This window comes from Ailuropoda melanoleuca, chromosome 8 (assembly GCF_002007445.2).
Source record: "Ailuropoda melanoleuca isolate Jingjing chromosome 8, ASM200744v2, whole genome shotgun sequence".
NCBI classification, from domain to species: domain Eukaryota; kingdom Metazoa; phylum Chordata; class Mammalia; order Carnivora; family Ursidae; genus Ailuropoda; species Ailuropoda melanoleuca.
This window is the reverse complement of record NC_048225.1, coordinates 122,346,203-122,351,988: the sequence shown is the minus strand read 5'-3', so window position 1 is coordinate 122,351,988 and position 5,786 is coordinate 122,346,203. Positions and strand designations below refer to the sequence as shown.

At 43.9% G+C, this 5,786-nt stretch overlaps 1 non-coding gene and 1 pseudogene across 1 annotated transcript; both read right to left on the bottom strand.

The window, feature by feature from the left end:
* Window positions 1-452: 452 nt before the first annotated feature.
* Window positions 453-1,770, bottom strand: LOC100479918 (annotated as a pseudogene).
* A 1,549-nt stretch (window positions 1,771-3,319) lies between these two features.
* LOC117803644 lies at window positions 3,320-3,501 on the bottom strand. Its single transcript, XR_004627584.1, has one exon. It is a non-coding gene; the product is annotated as a U2 spliceosomal RNA (small nuclear RNA).
* Window positions 3,502-5,786: the final 2,285 nt, after the last annotated feature.

Genomic DNA, 5,786 nt, shown 5'->3' with positions numbered 1-5,786 from the left:
TTCTTTTCTTTCCTGCTGTCAAGATGTTTATCAAATCCTGTGTTTCTCATAGACTTTTGAAACACATAGAAAATAAGAAATATTCCAGCAAATGAAGCATACCAAATGTAAGTAATAAGCAAGACACATTGCTTTGGGGGAAGTGGCTGTTAAAAAAAATCCAGTCTGTATTTGCTAAAGTAAAGCAAGGAAATTCAGTCCTTAAATCTTTAAAAATCTATTTTTCCTCAAATATGATTCCACAAAATTGGAAGTAAAGGGCCCAAAGGTGAGGAGAAGGGAGGGAGGGAGATGGAGCACACATCATTACACAAAGTAAAATTGTACAAACTTAAACAGTTTATTGTAGACTAGGGTCATAGTCCAGGACATCAAATGCTTGTGCAAGAAATTTACCATTCGGAAGGAGCTGGAAGATTTGTACTGCTGCCTGGGGATCAATGAGGAGTAATTCACTGCCTTGGAATAATTCCCCTTCCCACTCCGAATCCTGGTTTCTGCACCAGGCCTCCACCACCCGGCCAACCTCCAGGGCCTCCAGATCCCCACAGGTGGTTATCTCGAGAGTCTCCTTCCCGGGGGCATCTCGAGTTTTCTTTGCCATATTCAGATGGACCTCACCTCTGAACACGATGGGCCTGTTGCTAAGGGGCTCAGAATCATCAAACACAACAAACCCCAGACTGGGTCATTAACTGCCACTGTTAATGCAGAGCTCCACCACATTCCCATAACTTTGAAAAAAATCTTTAAGCTTCAATTTGTCCACTTCATGGGGCAGGTTGGTGACCATCAGGGTGTCTCGTGGTTTTTTTGGGTTCAACATCACCTTGCTCATCAACCTCATGGATGGGTCTAGGTCCCCCCTGGGGAGGAATATTTATTCGTTGTTCTCACACTCTTTGATCCTTCTGAGGCCTTGGTGGGGAATCTGAGATTCAGACTTAGACTCTGGTCGAGGCTGTGAAGCTGGTACTTGAACAGCATGAGGTGGTATCCCAGTAACTGAAACAGCTCCACTGGGTGAAAGGTCACCAATGCCCAAGAAAATGTCCTTAAGTCTTCCTGTGTGGTCTGAGCTACATCCGTAGGTGCTGGAAAAAACTCTTCTGTGTATCCTCAGAAGCAGTTTCTTCTAATACTGGCTCAGACTGTTCCTCTTGGATTTCAGACCCAGGTTCTCGCTCTGGTTCTGATTCAGCAACAGGTTCCTCTATATGTTCTTCCAAGTCATTGCTGACAGTCTGATCATAGAAAGTTCCAGAAGCATCAGGTACCACTTCAGGTATCTGCTGTCTTTCTTCAGGTTCCTCTGCCTCTTCCTCAGATTCCTCCTGAGGCTCAGTGACAAAGCCACCAAAGACCTCATCTTGGTATCTGAAGATAGATACCGTGAACGTAGGACTTATTTGCAACAGAGCCCTTAGGATCAAGGACAAATGCCTGCGTGAATCTCTCAAATCCTGGTTATTAGAGAGCAGCCCAGTCACCTGGACCATCACATCATCATTCGGAGTGGCATGAGCATCAACAGGGCGAATCTTAGTGTGGCAATTGGTAAATTTTTGTGACATCACTTTCCTGTGCATTTCTTTCTGTCCATAAACTGCATCTGCTGGCTTTCCATTTGAATCCCACCCCCCGTGGACATAAGAAGAGTTCTTTCTATAAAATCTGTGAGGCATGTCTGGGGCCTGGTTCAGCAGTGTGTAATACTTGCCTCACACGTTCCTGCCCCGCTAGCAGGGGACGAGGCTTCTCGATAACCATTGCTTTGGTCAATTCAAGCCGCTCAGCTGAGCGGGAACAGAGCAAACTTTGCTCCACAGCATGGCAGGAGGCAACATCCCCTCCTGCAACCATGTCCACCTCTAATTGTGAAAACTCCATGCAAACTTTGGGCCCAATACAAGACTCATCTCTTAAAAAAAAAATTCCTAACTATTTTATCTCTTCTAGTTAATATAGCTCTTTTGGTGAATGGTAATTACAAATGTGACTTCAAGGTTATTTCAAATATAATAATTGCTACCATTTGGGGGGCTTCTGCTATATGCTAAGCCCTGCAGTGAATATGTCATGTATATGACACTATTTAATCCTTATGTAATGTGGTGGGTGTTATTTTTCTGTTTTGCAGAAGAAGGAACTACCTTTTGGAGCAGGACATCATCCAGCTCAGAGATCTCTGGACCAAATCTGGATGGTCACTCAAAGCTGCTTGCCCATTCCACACTGCTGCAGTTCCTTCTGCCCAACCCATATCCCTAAGCCCCCTACATGTGGAATCTGCCAGGATTCTAAATCCAAAGATGGATTTAACTGTCAACATGGCAATCTCAAGATTTAGAGAAAATGAAAATAGCTTTCCCCCCCCTACTTACAAATAAGATCAAAGACACCTAAGTTAAGAGGGCAAATTATCTGAGGATTCCATATCTTGTTGGAAAGAGAACTGGTACCAGAATCCATCCTAACTCTGGGTCTGGAGCTCTTTGGCATTCCTCCTCCTCCTCAGTACGCCTTTTCCTTTGGCTGGCAAGAATATTGTTGAGCAAGTTAATGTTCAGAACACATGAGTTTAAAGGAATTTTTCACCTCAGCCAAGATTTCTTTAGACTGAACATCTGAATTTGGAGCTAAGGAAAAAGCCCAAGGAGAGATAGTTGGCTTAGGTTCATTTCCAGTGAGTCAAAAGTGCTATAAAAAATAGAAGGGTAGGGATAATTGTGCTGTGCACGTCAGAGGTAAAGCCAGAGAAAGCACAGGACAATATGACATTGTCTAGTTAGTTAGCTTGTCCTACAGGCACCTCACGACCCTCCCTCATGGCAAGGGCCTTTATGTGCTGCTGTCTGCAAGCCAAAACAAGGGCCCTGTGCCAAACCAGATGCCATTTCTTCCACACCACGTCTTCCTGGTGAACTAAATTCCTAGGTTAATCCGAGAATGTTGACAAAAAATAGAGCTATAAAGAAAAAAATCAGTACACACAAAATGCTACCAATTACAGTATTCATAGAATGTTTTCTAGTGTACCAGAACACTCGCATATATTTTCAAATTTATTCTTCCCAACTGTGTGATGCAAGAATTGTTATATTATATTGGAATATATATTGCATTGGGTTCATTCTACCATGATGGAATTGAAACATTTGATATACCTCACTTTAGCTTATCCAGTTGGAAATTGGCAGGATTGGGATTTAAACCCAATTCCAACTTGCATCCCTTCCTTAACACACACACATACACACACTCAAACCACTGTTTCTGTCAATGTTTAACCTAGGACTATCTCTAGGAAAAATGATAAAAAAATTTATTGGATACTTCAACCAATATTAATTAAATTCCAATATGTGCTATGTACTGTTTGAGATACTTAGGATGAAACAGTGAACAAAAGCAACAAAAACGTCTGCCTCTTGAAACTTACATTCTAGTGGGTCGAGGTAGATAGTACGCTTGATCTTAGCCAAAAGGCCGAGAAGCGATGAGGTAGATAGAAAAGATGAATGGAGTAGATAAGAAAATATAAAGTATGATAGGAGACGGTAAGTGCTATGGCAGAAAAGAAGAGGCAGATCAGGATTAAGGGAATTAGGGTTATGAGGGCGGGGCAGATTACTGTAGTAAAGAGGATGGTCAAGGTGGGAGATTTCAAGGACACAATGTCTCCTTGACATTGAGGCCAAGGTTTGAAGGATGTGAATATCTGGGGAAATAGTCTTCCAGGAAACTGCTAGAGCATAGATGCTAACGTGTGAAAATGCCTGACACGTTGGAAGAACAGGAAGGTGGCCAGATGGGAGTACAGGAGAGAGACAGTAGTAAAAGGTGAGGTCATGGGTAATGGGGACATGTGGAGCCTCATCGATCATGATCTTGTGGGGACTTTGATAGTCTTCTGAGTAAGGTGGCGAGCCAGGTGAGGGTTTTGAGTAGAGACATGACAGGGTGTGATTTATATTTGGAGGATTATTTGTGCTGTTCTGTTGGGAATGAATTTAGGGGAAGAGTGGGAGCAGGAAGACCAGTGAGGAGGCCGTGCGGTGTGTTCATTTGCTGGAGGTGCTGTAAGAGCTGCTGTAAGCTGGCTGGCTTAACACAGCAGGTATTTTATTCCCTCACAGGTCAGGAGACTAGAGGTCGAAAATCAACCTGTTGACTGGACCATGTTCTCTTCGAAGCCTCTAGGGTAGGATCCTTCCTGTGTCTTCCAGCTTCTGGTAGCTCCAGGTCCTTGGCTTGTGGCAGCATGACACCATCTCTGCCTCTGTCTTCACATGGCTGTCCTCTCTGTGTGTCTCCAGGTCACCTTCCCTCTGGGTGTGTCTGTCTAGTCAGATCGAATTAAGCTCCCTCCTAAATGACTTTTTCTTAACTTGATCACACCTACAATGACTCTATTTCCAAATAAAGTCACATTCGGAGGTACTGGGGGTTAGGACTTCAGCTTTTTCGTGTGTGTCGGGGGTGCAGTTCAACCCGTAACATGCAGTCGTCTGGGGAAGAAATGGTGGTGCTTAGAATAGGGTGGTATCAGGGGGACTGGTGGGCAGTGGTTAGATTCTGGATGCATTTTGAAGGTAGAACCCACAGAAACGGGGGCTAGATCAGATGTGAAGTATGTGAGAAAAGCCAAAGATGGCTCCTGGAAATCTTGCTGAGCAGCTGGAAGAATAGGGAATTCTGAGAGTGAAACATGTTTTTGGCGGAATGTGGATATTAGAATTTTAGTTTTTGATACATTGAGTTTGGGATATTTACTTAGAAAAACGAAGAGATGTTGAGTGGAAGTTGAATATATGGGTTTAAACTTCAGACGAGAGATCAAGGCTGAAAGTAGAAAGGTTTAAATTTGCCAGTCTTCAGCAACAGAAGAAATTTAAAGCCGAGTGAGTGATTGAGATCACCCCGGAAGTGAGCGTCACTAGAAAAGATGACCCCGGTCAGAGCCTTGGGCCACTCCCACATGGAGATGTGGTAGAAGAGGAAGAACCCATGAGAGACAGAGGAAGAAGAGCCAGGAAGACAGGAGGAAACAAGACAGTGGGCATCCTGAGAGCCTGGTGAAGAGAGTGCAGCCAAGGATGGGAGCGATCAGCTGTGATCAAGGCTGCAGGTAGTTGAGGTGAGACAAAGACTGAGAATTGATCATTAGGTCTGGACAGAGAGAAGTTTTCATGACCTTGACAAGAACTGCTGGGGAGTAGGGGTGAGGAAAGCCTTTTCAGAATCGGTTCAAGGGAGAATGGAAAGAGAGGCTTTGGAGACAGCAAGTTTAGACAATGTTTTGGGGGACCGGGATGGTAGCATGTAAGGACAATGGAATCAAGGCGGGTTTTCTTCTCCTTGTTTACAGGTCAGAAACACAAACACATGTTTGTGTATTGATGGCAATGACCAGGGGAAGTTGATCTCACCTCCTTTCTGATTGTCTCTCTGCTCTCCTGACACTTCCACATCCCCTCACCTTCATGCATCCCTGGTCCTGTTGGTATCTCTTAGGCTCACTGTCCTGGAGGAAGGTCCCATGGTTTGGACAACATCCCCCCTTCTTTTTTTGGTTTCAGTTTCTTCTGTCTCTCTAAAATAGCATCATTATATGGGAGCAACCTAAGTGTCCACTGGTCGATGGATGGATATAGAAGATGTGATAAATATATATATATACATATATAGTATGTCATATATCATATGTATATCATATATACGTACATATATGCCAGAGAGGAGGGAGGTGGGGGGATAGGAGAAATAGGTGAAGGAAACGAAGA